Source organism: Polypterus senegalus, chromosome 1, assembly GCF_016835505.1.
Source record: "Polypterus senegalus isolate Bchr_013 chromosome 1, ASM1683550v1, whole genome shotgun sequence".
NCBI lineage: Eukaryota > Metazoa > Chordata > Cladistia > Polypteriformes > Polypteridae > Polypterus > Polypterus senegalus.
The window spans coordinates 76,304,499-76,321,612 of NC_053154.1; the positions used below are offsets into that span (position 1 = coordinate 76,304,499).

Below are 17,114 nucleotides of genomic sequence, written 5' to 3' on the forward strand. Positions count from 1 at the left end.
TACAATGCGACTTTGAAGTGGGGTTGAAATTACAGATGATTCATAAAGGCTCAAACAGGGTCAATTAAAAAAATGGTAATTGATGCATCACTAAAAGATGACACAAAATGAATAGCCTTAAAGAAAATGCATTGCTTGAAGTATACCTGTATAGTATAAGTAACCAATAATGGAAAATCAGCCCAGTAAAGCAACCACCTATATAAAATGCAGTCTGACAAAAAGTGGTGAAGCTGTAAGAACATAACATAGGATGTTCATTCTCACATGTGCTGCATAAAATAAGCACTGGCTTAATTTCTATTAATATTGGCATGTGATATGTAGTAAATTCTAGTAAGTTTAAAAATGTTTTAAGAAGTTATTACTTTTGGTTTATTTTCCATCTTTGTGTGATTGTCCTTAAGTGATTTTGGGGTCTTCAAAGAGTCCAAATAGGTGTTCTAAAGTAAACTGGTATGGTTGTGTCCTTTCAAGCACTGGTGTCCCATTCAGGATTGGTCTCTCTCCTTGTCTCCTAGAAGTAGAGATAAACAGATTCAGGACTTAGAGAGATAGACATTTGTTACCAGTTACCTACCCCCTTTCATTTTAGTTACTGGATTTGTAAAACCACCACAGCTTTTTACTATCATTCAAAAAATGTTTTTTTGAACTGCAGGCATTATGACTTAGTGGCTAAGCTATTGGACTGCAAACCACAAGGCTGCCAGCTCAACTGCCATCACTGATTCACTGTGCTATGCTGTGAGTGACTTAAACAGCTGGTGTGTCAGTTATTGAAATATGAAGACATTTTAACAATGCACTTGTGATTTCTAGGTTGCTTTCAATTAAGGTGGCAGCTTAATATTGGTTGAGATTTGACAGAGACCACACTAAAAACCTACAAAAATATAAGCATAAAGTACATTTGAATTTATTTCCAGACATTTTACTGCCTGCTAAACTTAGTGTCTTGTCCTATAGCTCACGGCAAATGATTTAGCCTCTGAATTGGAAAAAAAACATTTGCACTAACAATGGGAGTCTGATGGAATGTCACCATTAGGCGTGGTAAACAGAAATATGTAAATGAATACTGCTTATGAAAAAACAGCGAGTTACAACATTATGCTACTCGATTTTGGACTTCATCTATCACATATTAGTATATAGCTTATAATATTATTTATTATACACAAAATAATTTTATACAGATACAAAAAATAAGCTAAGAAATTACAAATGACAGTCATTGCTATAATTGGTACACACTCATAGGGTTTCTGCAATAAGAATATTGAACTTAAACTTCAGACTGAACTCATACTGTAAATAATAATTAAGAACTCAGCTGGATCCCTACAACTAGTATAATTCAAAATACTTACAGATCTGGGAATAAACAGTTGTGAAATCAATTTCTGTTGAGACTTGGGAGTCTAATGGCAAATGAAACTTAAGAAACAGAGGGTGGCTACCATCTGACAGAATTGATTCAACCTTCTTTCTTGTTTGTGGTGTTTATAAAAGTATAAGGAAAAGATGAATTCTAGGAGTGACCAGTTGTGGGCTGGGAGTGATATTTACAGTGACTGCACTCTTTTCCCAACCAATTAGAAACCATTATGCAACTCTCCTGATTAAAAGATCTATTTGCTATTTAAAACACAATTACTTAAGAATGAAAACAAACTAACTGCCTAACTAAATCAATACGGCTTCCTGTAACAAGTACTTGTCATTCTTTCATGACCTGAAGAGTAATGCATCATGTCCATCTGGGTTCTCATTCTATCTATGTTAAGAAGAACAAGTGTGGCTGCAATTACTTACTGTGCTCCTTCTGTTACTTAGGATTTGGATATACCCCTTGGCTATTGTTTCCAGTTATTATTTGTTAATAAAACTGTTGTTCATAAGGAATGACTCAAGAAAATATCCCATCTCCCTTCCTCTTTCTCTTGCTCTCTCTCTTTCTTTCTCTGTGTATATTTTATATAAACACTAGCAAAATACTTGCGCTTCGCAGCGGAGAAGTAGCGTGTTAAAGAAGGAAAGAAAAAGAAAAGGAAACATTTTAAAAATAACATAACATGATTGTCAATGGAATTGTTTTGTCACTGTTATGAGTGTTGCTGTCATATATATATGTATATAAACTGCTCAAAAAAATTAAAGGAACACTTTGAAAACACATCAGATCTCAATGGGAAAAAGAAATCCTCCTGGATATCTATACTGATATAGACTGGGTAATGTGTTAGGAACGAAAGGATGCCACATCGTTTGATGGAAATGAAAATGATCAACCTACAGAGCCCTGAATTCAAAGACGCCCCAAAAATCAGAGTGAAAAAATTATGTGGCAGGCTAGTCCATTTTGCCAAAATTTAATTGCAGCAACTCAAAATTGTACTCAGCACTTTGTATGGCCCCTGTGTTCTTGTATACATGCCTGACAACATTGGTGCATGCTTCTAATGAGATGACAGATGGTGTTGTGGGGGATCTCCTCCCAGATCTGGACCAGGGCATCACTGAGCTCATGGACAGTCTGAGGTGCAACCTGGTGGCATTGGATGGACCAAAACATAATGTCCCAGAGGTGTTCTATTGGATTTAGGTCAGGAAAGTGTGGTGGCCAGTCAATGGTATCAATTCCTTCATCCTCCCGGAACTGCCTGCATACTCTCACCACATGAGGCCAGGAATTGTCGTGCACCAGGAGCCACTGTACCAGCATAGGGTCTGACAATGGGTCCAAGGATTTCATCCTGATACCTAATGGCAGCCAAGGTGCCTTTGTCAAGCCTGTAGCGGTCTGTGTGACTCTCCATGGATATGCCTCCCCAGACAATCATTAACCCACCACCAAACTGCTCATGCTGAATGATGTTACAGGCAGCATAATGTTCTCCATGGCTTCTCCGACCCTTTCACTTCTGTCACGTGCTCAGGGTGAACCTGCTCTCATCTGTAAAAAGCACAGGGCACCAGTGGTGCATCTGCCAATTCTGGTATTCTATGGTGAATGCCAATCGAGCTGCATGCTGCTGGGCAGTGAGCTCAGGGCCCATTAGAGGACATGGGGCCCTTGGGTCACCCTCATGAAGTCTTTCTGGTTGTTTGGTCAGAGACATTCACACCAGTGGCCTGCTGGAGGTCATTTTGTAGGGCTCTGGCAGTGCTCATCCTGTTCCTCCTTGCCCAAAGGAGCAGATACTTGTCCTGCTGATGGGTTATGGACCTTCTATGGCCCTCTCCAGCTCTCCTAGAGTAACTGCTTGTCTCCTAGAATCTCCTCCATGCCCTTGAGACTGTGCAGGGAGACACAGCAAACCTTCTGGCAATGACACGTATTGATGTGCCATCTTGGAGAAGTTGGACTACCTGTGCAACCTCTGTAGGGTCCAGGTATCGCCTCATGCTACCAGTAGTGACACTGACTGTAGCCAAATGCAAAACTAGTGAAGAAACAGTCAGAAAAGATGAGGAGGGAAAAATGTCAGTGGCCTCCACCTGTTAAACCATTCCTGTTTTGGGGGTCATCTCATTGTTGCCCCTCTAGTGCATCTGTTGTTAATTTCATTAACACCACAGCAGCTGAAACTGATTAACATCCCCTCTGCTACTTAACTGACCAGATTAATATCCCATAAGTTTCATTGACTTTATGCTATACTCTGATTAAAAAGTGTTCCTTTAATTCTTTTGAGCAGTATATATATATATATATATATATATATATATATATATATATATATATATATATATATATATATATATATATATATATATATATAAAATACCCGCACTTCACAGCGATGTCGTGTGTTAAAGAAGTTATGAAAAAGAAAAGGAAACATTTTAAAAATAACGTAACATAATTGTCAAAGTAATTGTTTTGTGTATTTGGCGGCAGCGTCACAACAACAACAACAACATTTATTTATATAGCACATTTTCATACAAACAGTAGCTCAAAGTGCTTTACATATTAAAGAATAGAAAAATGAAAGACACAATTATAAAACAAAATAAATCAACATTAATTAACATCGAATAAGAGTAAGGTTCAATGGCTAGGGGGGACAGAAAAAACAAAAAAACTCCAGACGGCTGGGGAAAAAATAAAATCTGTAGGGATTCCAGACCATGAGACCGCCCAGTCACAAAGTTGTTTTCGTCTAGCTGCATCAGAAAATGTACCACAACGTCTGACACTCCTCTTTACTGTTTTCTCACAGCTTGGATTGCTGCTGTCATAATGGGTTTGAGTCTACATATATATATATATATACATATATATATATACATATATATATATATATATATATATATATATATATATATATATATATATATATATATATATATATATATATATATATATACATAGATATATACATATAAACATACATATCTTCATATCTATATACATATATACATAACTATCTACATCATATATACACACACATACATACATACACATACACAAATTATATATATGTGTGTGTGTGTATGTATGTATGTATGTGTGTGTGTGTGTATATATATATATATACAATGTAGATAGGTGTGTGTGTGTGTATATATACCGTATATATACACATACATACAAACATACACACAGGTATATATATGTGTATATATATGTATGTGTCTATATGTGTGTGTATAGCTTTGGTCACTGAGTGCAAGGGAAAAATAATAAAATGTAGTCTATAAGTTATTAAACAGTAAAGCATTAACGTTTTTAGAAGTAAAGGTACATTGAGCAGTACTGGAGTGGTTGCGGGTAAACTACATTTTAAAGACGGTGTAACAGAACAGGTAAGTAACAGCAGCTAAAATATATATGGATCATCTCTCGGTAGTAGATCCCTTTTGAAAGGCGCTACATGACGGTTGTGGTATAGAAATTACATTTTCTATGTGAACGTCCAAATTTCTGCCTCTGGTAATGTGCCTTACCGGCATTACCAGCAATTAAAGAAAATCAGTTTTGTGTCCTCTGCAGTGTTAAGAGAGAAAGACTTTGGTTTGGGATAAAAGGAAAAAAGGTGTAAAGAAAGGAAAGTTGCCTTTTTCTTTTATATAGTGTAGAGAGATGTTTTCGCTGACGATATGAACGCCTTTTGGGGACAGTCGCGGTGGGTCTTGTGTAGACTGGTAAGATGTCCCAGCTATTAATCGGCTGTGATGGCACTGTCAGTCCTCCACTCCTGTGCGTGTCTTCATAATCCGAGCTGACAACCTCATAATCGTATACGTGCAAAAGAAACTGCGAAGCGCCTTAATATTATTTTGCTGCGGTGTAGAAAAGGGGTCCCGTGTTTGCACTTGTCTGGGCTATAGCTCAGGGGGAGGATGAAAAAAATTAAAAGTGCTCACTTTGACTTAAGGCAGAAGCGCAGTCAGTGTCTCAAAGGCCGGCACAGCCATGCGCGCGCGCCGGCTGCTCGACTTTTACAGGAGATGCCACTTTTTGCAGACACGTTCACATGATCAAAAGTCTCCACGCTCTTTGGAGGTCATTCATATATATATATATATATATATATATATATATATATATATATATATATATATAGAAAATACCCGTGCCTCGCAGCGGAGAAATAGTGTGTTAAAGAAGTAATGAAAAAGAAAAGGAAACATTTTAATAATAACGTAACATGATTGACATTGTCATGAGTGTTGCTGTCATATATATATATATATATATACACATATATATATACACACACACATAAACATATATATACATATACACACATATATACAGTATATATATATATACATCTACAGCGAAATGAGGTGAATGGGAGGGGAGATGATGACGTGACTCTCCCACCCGCCTTAACTGTCAATCCCCCCACAAAGACAGTCTCTCGGAATCTGTATAAGCACAGCCCTTCACCAGTAATTTTAACTTACTTACAAAGTGATCAAAACTCTCGTTTATATCCTGCGTCCTCTCATTAAACTTGTATCCCGCATTAGCCGTGGGCATGACAAACGCCAGCGGCAGCCTGTCTATGAACTTAATTTAAACTTTAGGTTTACACCGTGCTTTGTTTCAAGTAGCTGCACTCATGAATATGGTTCTATGTGTGACTCGCTCGCTTCTTATTGTTTCGCTGCCTTCTCAATTGTATAATGCTTGTTTTCTTCAGCGCTTTTTGGAGCTCTTCCTTGTTTTCTAGGTACTGCGTGGACAGTCAGTTCACGTAATTACGTGGGAGACGTGATGATGTCACACGAAACTCCGCCCCCATGGCTTTCGAGCTCAACTCCATTACAGTAAATGGAGAAAAATAGCTTCCAGTTATGACCATTACACATAGAATTTAGAAATGAAACCTGCCCATCTTTTGTAAGGAAGCTGTAAGGAATGAGCCTGCCAAATTTCAGCCTTCTACCTAAACGGGAAGTTGGAGAATTAGTGATGAGTGAGTGAGTGAGTGAGTGAGTGAGTCAGTCAGTCAGTCAGTCAGTCAGTGAGGGCTTTGACTTTTATTAGTATAGATTCTCAAACATTCTTAATCAAATCCAGGGCCACAGGGCTGAACCAGCACTGGGCACAAGACAGGAGTGAAATCTGGGTATGGTGGTAGTCCATCACAAGGGCCATTTATGCACAAATCTAAACACACATACTCACCCAAAGAAAACCTGTAAATTCTACGTAGCCCACAACAACTAGAGGGATTTGAACCCAGAGGCTGAGTCAACTCATCATAAAAGAATGCAGTATTATTTTGCTTGACAAAACTGTTCATTTTCACTCTGGGATTGGGGTCATTTCAGGTCTTACACTAAAGCTGCACATTGTCTTATTCTTGTGTCTCATGTATTAACACAAACAGCTTTATTTCTGTCATTTAAATGGCTCTCGCCTTCTGCTGGTGATTTTTTACAGCACTGAAAGTTTCCACTCATTTATTTTTTGCAGAATTTAATCTGAAGACTACAAGATTATTAACAGCACTTGCTAAAGTGTTATGATGGGTGGTATTTGGTGATCAGATTACTGCTAATATCTTGAAATAAAGATACTTGATTGGCTTGTAAGAATGTGGATACCAGTTTAAAAGAAACTGTAGTTTGGCATCATTGAATGCTGCATTTGCCCTGTGGGTGAAAAAAGAAAACTCAAAAGAAAGAGAAAGAGCATGAAGTAGATTCCCATTTGACACACGTCATAGTCCTGACAAATCACATCACTGTAAGCTGCTTTGCCTCGTGATATTTCCCATTCTACAGTTAAAGCCTCTCCCTGGCCTCCAGCCACTGGTAACAGCAGAACAAAGAGCAATCTTTTTATGTAATACCTGTTCTTACCGTAAACCAATTGCTTTGATATGCTGTGTCTCTGCTGTCAACATTACTACTCTGGCTTGCATGGCTTTCATTCTGGAAAACATATTTACAAAAAATTCAAGCATTGAGTGGTTTTAATTTTTCAGATACAGATCCATACTGCCCTGAGATATAAACATAATCTGTAACTTTACAATTTAAAGGTAACATGCATCTATGGCATTTAAATCTTTAGGCAATATTTATTAGAATAATAAATTAAGTGCAATTTTACTAAGTTATTAAAATGGGGAAAATCCATTTGAAAGCTAATACAGTACTGATGTAAGTAATCAGGGATCAATGATAGAGAAGTTTGATTATTTTCCCCAAGGGAACCTATTTTATAGAGTGTCAGGGAGAAATGAGCTGACTAATAATTCCTGCAAACTGCAGTGCTTTGTTAGGTAAGCCACAACTGAGTTGGATTCTATTGATCCACCAAAATTTTCAACATTTTCCTACTCTTTAATGTTGTATCTGCAAAATTAAGTGCTTACAGTGACATGATATATTTTTTATTACCATACCATAAGAAGATAACAAATGTGAAACTTGACAAAAATAACCTGAGTTCATGAACCTTATTTATTTTCAAACTAATTTATATTTGACTACAAGAATACTACTATTTCAGACAATGAAAGAGACTCATGCTCCATTGTTTCTAATACATTTACTGTTCTGTTTCAGACAAAGATACATTGCTTGTGGTCCCCTGTGTTTTTTTTTTTGTGTGTGTGTTTGTTTTTCCTACTCCTTCCTATATTTTAGAGTGCCTGTTCCCCTTTATTTCAAGTGATAACCGTAGATCTTCTAATAATGGTCTGCTTATCATTCAAAGAGCTAAGTATAAAAGAAGTGGTGAGCTGACTTTTGCTTTACCGATAGACATATGCCAGGCTAACACCATGGAACATTTAAAAAAACTCCTAAAAACCTACACTTTGCGATTTTGTAGTTAAATGTTAGTTCTATTCCTAAAACAATATGAATGAATACACTTATTATATTCTTCATGGATTTGCAATCCTTATTAATCTAAACTTTTTTCTTCCTTTTTTTCATTTTTTTTGTGATGAAGTTTTGCATCACCACCACCAGATCAGAGTACTGTGCAGCCATCTGTGATACTAAAATAAATGTGGATACCCTGTTCACAAAACTCACTGCATCAAATTCTTTAGGACAAACCCTAAAAAACAACCTGGAACTACTTAAATACATTTGTGTTAGGTAGAATGCGCACTGGGGCCAGACGGTGTTTTGGCCTTGGAACCTCAGCATATTTTGATTTTTTTTCTCCAGCATCTTGTCCTCTTGAGTCTTTGATATCTTGTAAAGCACAATGAGCTATATCCTGTGAATGAAAATGTGCTATATAGATTAATGTTCTTTTTTGTTGTTTAGGAATACATTTACTGCCATGTGTAAGTTGTGGCAAAGGCGCTATATAGGCATTGACCCAACACAAAATGACAACTGAGGCACAAGTAAAAACAAACCAAAAGATTTTATTCTTGTTTTCAGCTGTGGGGCACGTCTTCCCATGTCCCACAGGCCCTACAGAGTCCCAAAAACACCAAAAGAAAAACAACCAAAAACACACTTCTCTTCTTCCTCCTCCACTCCTCCCAGGCAGCTTTGTCCTCCTTCTCCCGACTCTGGCGCCTTGAGTGGTTGGTGTCAGCTCTGTATATGCTGGAAGTGTGCAGAAGAGGGACAAATGTATAGCTGCGGATCTCACCCATCCGGGAAATGGACTGTTTGTACCACTGCCTTCGGGAAAGCGATACAGAAACATAAAAACATGTACCAGCAGACTGAAAGACAGCTTTTTCCCCAGAGCTGTGAAGTCCATCTGCCCCTGCTGATACACACACATACATCTACATCTATCCCTAACCTGCCCCTCTGTAGACATGCACATGCACTTTCCCTCGTAATCAAATACACACACTCGTATTTCTCCCCTGCAAACCCACGCACACAGATCACTAGTCTCTCCAGGTGTACTACCTCAGGAAAAGTCTATTGCTGCTGTCTTTTATACTTATTATGTTTATTTTATTATAAATAGTGTATTTTAAGTATTCTGTCTTGAAGGCGAGTCCTACCAACAAAAAATTTCGGTATGTGTATGCATGTGGAGAAAAGCCAAGCAAAATGACACCTTTCATTGGCTAACTAAAAAGATTACAATATGCAAGCTTTCGAGACAACTCAGGCCCCTTCTTCATGCAAGATGTAATCTTGTGTATGCATAATGACAATAAAGAATTCTATCTTATCTATCTAAATGTCCAATTTGATTTGCTGAATTTTTTGACATTCACAAATTCCAAAATTTTGTTAGATCTTCTATTAACCAAAATAAGCAGTAATGTGCACATATAATGTAAACAGTCATATGTAACACACTGTAATTACATATAGTGACTATATATAAGAGAACCTCAATTAGTTGCACCAAGATTAACTGAGGTTCCGCATTATCTGAGCTAAACTTGCAAGTGCAATACTGTACCCAACTTTTTTATAATTTATAAAAGCTTTGATGCTTTGCCGTGAATACTGTACTGAGTGCATAAATACTACATTTTTAACCACAACTGTACCAAATGAGCAACCAAGAAGCTGGTGACTGTAGCCATTACTCTCTAGTTTTCTGAGATAGCATTGGTTCACATTTACCTCAGATAATCGGGTTTTATATGATCTCTCTCTCTCTACATACTGTATATTATAATGTCCATCAATCACAACATTAAAACCACTGAAAGGTGAAGTGTATAACATAGATTATCTCATTAATATGGCACTTGTTAGGATGTTAGGCCGCAGTTGATGTTTTGGAAGCAATACAAAATGTCAAGCATATAAGCCTGAGCAACTTTTACAAGGGCCAAATTGTGATGGCTAGACATCTGGGTCAGAGCATCTCCAAAATGGCAGGTCTAGTGACATGTTCCCTGCATGAAGAGGTTAGTTCCTAATAATAGTTGTCCCAGGAATGACATACAGTGAACTGGCGACAGGTCTTATTGATGTGCATAGGGAGCAAAGGCAAGCCCATCTCCTCCAATCCCACAGAAGAGAAGCTTAATGATGGTCAAGAAAGAAAGGTGTCAGAATACATACTGCTTTGCAGCTTGCTGCATATGGGGCTGCACAGCAACAGACTGGTCAGAGTGCCCATGCTGACCCCTGTCCACAATCAAAAGTGTATGTACCATATGCACAGTATGTATGTATAAGTTGCCTAAAATCATTGCAAGGGCTTTTTATTTTAAAGTAAATGTAATATGTTTTGGGCATAACAAATTATTACCTGCATGCCTGTCTTGTAAAACTGCAGGTCAAAGCATTTTTCAAATAACCCAGGCAAAGAGAGTAGTGTGTGGAGTCCACTGGCACCAACTCTTTCTGATGTTCAGTATACTGCATAATTTACACAGCTTTCCGATGGAAACTATTATGTCTGAACCAAACATACACATTTCTACTTTTTGGGTTTCAATAGGGGGTTTCCAATCCATTTGATGCCAGTATTCTCTTCATTAAGTCCAAAATGTTAATTTAAAAAAGGAGACATGGTAACATGTCAGTTGTTACAAGTAGAAAAGTAAAGCATGATTTTACAGATTACAAAAAATAAATTAGAAGCTGCCTTAAATAAGTACTTGAGATCCTTAACTACTATAAGTACTTAAGAATAATATTAATTCTGCAAAATCTACTTTGGATATTTTTTCTTGTAAGGAATACTCCACCCAAAGATATTTGTTTATTTTTTACCTACTTTATGTACTTCGTAGTGGTAGCCAAGAAAAATAAATCTTTTCATGCAAAAAGGAGAGGAAGAAGTTAATGTCATAACAAAAGTCAATAATGACTTGAAGACCCACCTCTCCCTGTCAATTTGTAGGTCAAGAGTCCTGTTTTCCATTCAAAAAGTCATTCCCGCAGTGCTTTAGGTTTCCTGTTTATGTATACATAATTCCAGAAGTAGCCTAACTTTTTAGCAAAAAAAAAAACAAAACATGAATTTAGTATGTTTTAAGCAACACGTATAACATGATTTTCATTTCTTTTTACAATAGACGTTTTTCACATGGTTTGCCGTTGTACAGCAGTAGTCATTATTGACATCTGTTAGGTCATAAACTTCTCTCTCTCCATTCTGCACGTAAACATGAGGTTACATTCTTTTCTCGGCCACCACTACACAATACATGAGGTAAGTGAGATACAGTATTAAAAAATATCGTTTGGGTGGAATATTTCTTTAATATGAAGTAAATCCAATCTCCACTGCCCAAATATAAAGCTCATAATCGTCAAATTCAAGAATGTAGTACTAGCAAACACCGCGCATTTAAAACAGATCTGATTCCATCTTTCTTATAGTCCTAACTCCGTTATTTGCATTAATAGCCCCTCCTTCTACTTTATGGTGTATACTTTCATTTTGGCTAGATATTTTGTTTATTTCATTAAAAAGGTTTATATTCCTGCTTTTCTCAATGGATATAGGTTTAGCGCCACCGTTACATTATAACCGAATAGAGAAGTTTAAAATGGATAGATTCATATTTTCTTCTGATAGAACGGAGACATGCTCAAGTTCACATGGAAGGCCACTACGAAATAACAATGATATTTTAGATTTAAAGAACAAATACACACGCCACATTTGCAGTTAGTGATAGGATCTAACATAACATGTTTGGAGCCCATTTGTAAAATAATAACTACTATCACTTTAAATTCCCCCACATGCTGTCTGGTAGTTCTGGAGACGATGACGCGATCGTGACGTTCGAGAAGCAGTTGGGAGAATTTGGAGATAAATAAGTAGAAAACAAGGAAAACTATTTTGAAAAAGAACCGTTCGAATCAATAACACGCAGCTATCGTATCGAGACAAGGTGTAGATTTTTTTATTTCCAGCGAGAGACACTGATTACAACGGCCGCTAAAGAAAAACAGTGGCGACCGGTTTTTATTTTGGTTCATCTTCTCCTTCCCCTTGTCGTTGTTACTTCCTTTCGCACCGTAAACATGAGCTGCCTCCGCGAACCGAACACAAAGTAGTTCCCAACTTGTCTTGTTACTTCCTTATTATTTACAGCCTGTCTTTTACTTTCCTGATTTTACGCGTATACCGTTTATTTGCTTATAAAATCTATTAGTCTTATTTTTTAGTCTTATCGATTTGTCGATCCAAAAAAATAGAATAAAACGCATTTACAGGTCAAGTTGGGGGAGGGGGTGATACACACTCAAACTCTTGCGTTTAAAGCTGTCCTCATTTTTTTTAACCTTCGACACACAACTGAATTCACATGCAACTACTAGTATTAAGATTTAAAAAAGAAAAATCTGCCACTCCGTGCCCTTCCTCCCTCACGGTGCACGGCAGGGAGGGAGCACTCGGCGTAATTAGAAGAGCTCTTGGAGGCATTCTGTGGATTTGACCTTTAACATTTAAAAGGTCACCAGTTGAACCCCCTGTCGCTTTCAGTCTAGGGCGGCAAAATTCTGAAGATAAGTGTCCCAGCACTTAACGGTCCCGTCCACAGAGTTCAAACGAATAACGTGGATAAAATCGCTCCGCAGTGCCGTTTGTGACAATACAGTACATGACAATAAAATGATAGCATCGCGATGCTGTTTACACGTGCGCCCAATGTCAGATAAACCAGATAAAAGGTATCACTTTATTTTTCGTTACGGTTTTCTGTATTGTTTCCTTAATAAACCACACTCTTGAATGAGGACACGACTGTAACAATGACAATGATAGAAGCAAGGCACATGACAGATGCACCTTTTTTGATTTTTCCTCTTAATTCTTTCTATAATTCAATATTAACTCATGAAATTACTCTTAATTAGTAGGCTGAAAATGCATACACATTGTATAATCTGAGCTAAGGAAATCAAGAGTAAAGTATGGCCATTGTTGTTTGGCAAAACCTTTTACCTATTAAATAAGAAAGCTATTCTGTTAAACACATTACAGTATTTTTCAAAGTATTAAGAAGAAATGGTAGTAGTAATCTGTATTAGGCATTGTAACATTAATTATTGTACTTATTACTGAATGTTTGGCTGACATGTTCTTGTAAGATTTAGATTCACTATAATTGTGTACATATATTTTTCATAACTAGAGCACAGGGAGGTTATGTGACTTGCTCAGGGACACACAGTTGTTAACACAGAACAGCTACATACTGTATACTCTACATCTCACCATCCATTCCTTTCTTGTATAATTTGTGCAGTCAGGCAGCAGCGAGCCATCTTTACTCCATCCATCTATCCATCCTTTACACAATCATTTCTGGTAACAGGACTGTCTGATCCTAGTAGCAAGCTGTAATTGGTATACCACTGCTTTGCAAGGCATATAATGTGTAAGCTTTTCATTCATCAATTTTTGCACCCATTTTTTTCCCCATAAAGGCCCCAAACCTCCATTCTGGTAGTACTGGAAACAAAGCAACAAACTGCTGTGGATGGGACACAAGTCCATAGCAGAGAAGATACTATACGTAACTTTCAATATTATAATGTATGGATGATTATATAAATCATTATTGGCTCATTCATCAGTCGTCATGAGTTTAACTGTGCTCAGTTGTTGTCTTTGTGGGACTTGCACATTCTTGCTGTCTGTGGGTTTTGCCTGCTACATCTCCAAAGATGTGCATTGTAGATCAATTGGTTATATTCAGTTAGCCTGTGGTTGTGTAAGTGGACAGTTTGATGATGTGGTATTCTAGTCAAGGTTTGTTCCTGTCTGGCAGGCCATGTGATTGGGATAGGCTCCAGCCCCCTGCTGTGCTGAATTGGCTCAAGCCGTTTTGAGAATGGTATGGTATGGTACTCTGTTTAAATACCTGTTTCACTTTTTCAGATCTGGAGTATCTTCTATTTGCAGTTTACAAATTGTTTTCTTGTTTACTAGCAATCAGGAACATCATTTGATTATGAAAGTGCAAAATTGTTACTGAGTGGTCAAAGCTGTGGCCTGATAATACAGAACTGATGTGTAAAATGTGACTGCAGTTTTGACAATATAGAAAGCACAGGAATCTATAATATTAGAGTGTGCATATATTTTAGTCTTTTTTTCATATTAACAAGTATTCAAATATTGATAGTACAGTTGTTTGATCACTTTTCTTAATGTATTCTTCATTCCTTTATCCTGTCCTGAGATTAAGTAATTTGTTTTAAAGTGCAGCAATATTTATACACTTACTAATATTATTTTAAAGCAGTGATCTGTGCCTTTCAGTTCACCTCCCACTCAACAAAGCTGTGGACCCTTTTTGAAGTGGTAAAAGACTTTAAATGAGCGTTAAAATTGAATATCATGAGCATTTAATCCGTCAAAGTTATAATGTTATTTTTATGTATGTAACGATGAAGCAAATGTGTTAATTATCAAAGCATAGCTTTAGATAAAATGCTTACCTCAATAAATCTATGAATCCTTGGGGTGTGATGGGGAGGAGGTGGCAAACATTACATTTTAAATTTTGTTCTGCATTATATTTTAGGTTATTTAAATTAAGTTTGGAAATTTCACCAGCTTTTAATATATAAGTGGTGCATATTCAGTTTGTGTGGGAGGCATATACTCATCATACAGTCTAGATTTGGATATTAAAAATGTGCAGCTGCTTCTCTTATGTCCATAGCAGTGTCTGGCTAATTATAATTCCAATATGCAACAGTGTGCCACGTGCAATGTGATATGTTAACTCTATGAAGATGCATAGATAGCCTCTCTTAAAAAATAAAAATATTTGATTTTAAAGTTTAAAGAATGTGTTAAAGTTTCACACAAGATTTTCTAACCAAGCATATTGTAATCTTTTTAGTTAGCCAATAAAATGTGTCATTTTGCTTGGCTCTTCTCTAACCAAGATTAGTAATTTGTGGATAGAATGATTTTCTTGACCTTGTTCATTCAACCTTGCCTGACATCAAAGCGTATGTCCTACTTACATTACTTGTACAGGCATCTTTACAAGATTTCAGTGGATGATTACGGTGATGAACAGTGACATTAGCATCCAGAGGGAATATCGTTTTATTATTCACGTGGAAGTAAACACATTGGTGTTGAGGTTTCTTGAAGAATAAGGAGGGTGACTTTACTTTGTGCGGTCCGCATTGTCTCACTATTTAATACTAATTGTAAGCAAAGTGTTAATACTTTCACATTATAGCTGGTTATCAGTAAGGAAGATCACCAAGACGAGGAAATAACTAAAATGTCATGCATAATCTGATGAAATGTATACGTATGTCTCTCTGTCGCTATTAGTGTTAGCTATATACCATTTTAAAATGTGGCGTTCATGCACATTATTGACTAACTTGACCGTGAACATGTGTTCATATTACATTCATGTTTATTACGTTTTACCATTGGTATTATAAAGATTCGTTTTAGTGGAAGCTATATCGAAATTACGATTTAGTGAAATGTCATTGTTAAAGTTAAATTAACTTTATTACACATAACAAACTGAATATACATTGTGATTTTGTTTACGTATACTTTTACAAAAATAGAGGCAAAAACAGTCGATGTTCCTTTAAAGGAAAGAGACATTTCCTTGTAAATAATCCAGGCAAACGAAGATGACAAGGCGGAGGAATATGTGCGCGAACAGTCTAACATGCATCCCCTTTTTCCTCTCCTGAGTTGCAGGTTCCCGCCTATGTCTTAATTCATTGGTTGAATTCGCCTATGAACTCGACATTTCTTTAAATGATTGGTTACAAATGATGCCTGTCCGTAAAATAGGCAGTGAGGTTGAGTGCACACCAGTTTCTACAGTGTATCGTTTGACTGAGCTAAATAGTTACCTTGTACCGAAAGAGGAAAGGGGGGGATTTATTTTGTTACATTTTACTTCATCGAATACTGTAAAGGAATTATTTCCACAGTTGTTTATTATCGGTGATGTCAAACATTTCAGAGGTGAGTGAAGTAATTAACGTGTAGATTATCTCATTAACGTTAAAATTCGTGTTTCTTTTTTCTTGCGAAGGTCTACAGTGGAGTACTTCAGATCAAATTTTGATACGGCAGTGTTTTGATTTGACAAGTTAAAGGTGTCTGTTTCTGTGAATTCTCGGCGTGGTGACACTTTCTGGCGAGTTCGAGGCATGTGCAAAATATACAACTTTGATTTGGTTTATATTTTTGGGAAGTATTTCGCAGTGAAATGCCGCTCCTGCGCTGTATTTGGGATTTGCGCCCGATGTCGTCACACGGGCCAGCGGTTGTCGTGACATCAGCTGTCAAAGCCGCGGGGAGAACTGTCAAATTGAACGTTTAAAGGTTACAAAAAAAAAAAAAAAATCTTTCAGTTTATTTTTTTACTAGGTCTCACTAATAGCAAGACGGGTCCACAATGATAAGCAATATAACACTGCAAGCGTCTATATTTTGATTTTGATGTGTTTAAATTATACCATGTTTTTATTTTAACGGTACCATTACTTAAATCAATGTAGGCAAACAGATTCATTAGTATACTGTACGATCAAAACAATATAAAAATGTTAAAGCCTTAAACGAATGTATTAAAATACATGTTCGTAAGCAGTAGAACACAATGCAGAAACTCGTGTTTAAAAAAAAAACATTTTGTGGAAAGAAATAAGCATTGCTTAATGTTATGCTGTACTTAAGTGAATATGTGCGTTCATTGTTTTTGTTTTTTTTT

At 36.8% G+C, this 17,114-nt stretch overlaps 1 protein-coding gene across 6 annotated transcripts in view; it reads left to right on the top strand.

The window, feature by feature from the left end:
• The first annotated feature begins 16,201 nt into the window (after nt 1–16,201).
• The window catches only part of mef2d (myocyte enhancer factor 2d), a 254,463-nt gene continuing 253,550 nt past the window's right edge, over nt 16,202–17,114 (top strand). For 4 of the 6 annotated variants that reach the window (XM_039751074.1, XM_039751115.1, XM_039751085.1 and 1 more), the window contains exon 1: nt 16,208–16,363. The gene's annotated coding sequence lies outside the window, so the exon portion shown is untranslated. Of the gene's footprint in view, nt 16,364–17,114 lie in introns of all 6 variants that reach the window. The other 2 variants (XM_039751104.1, XM_039751129.1) reach the window with 2 other exon arrangements.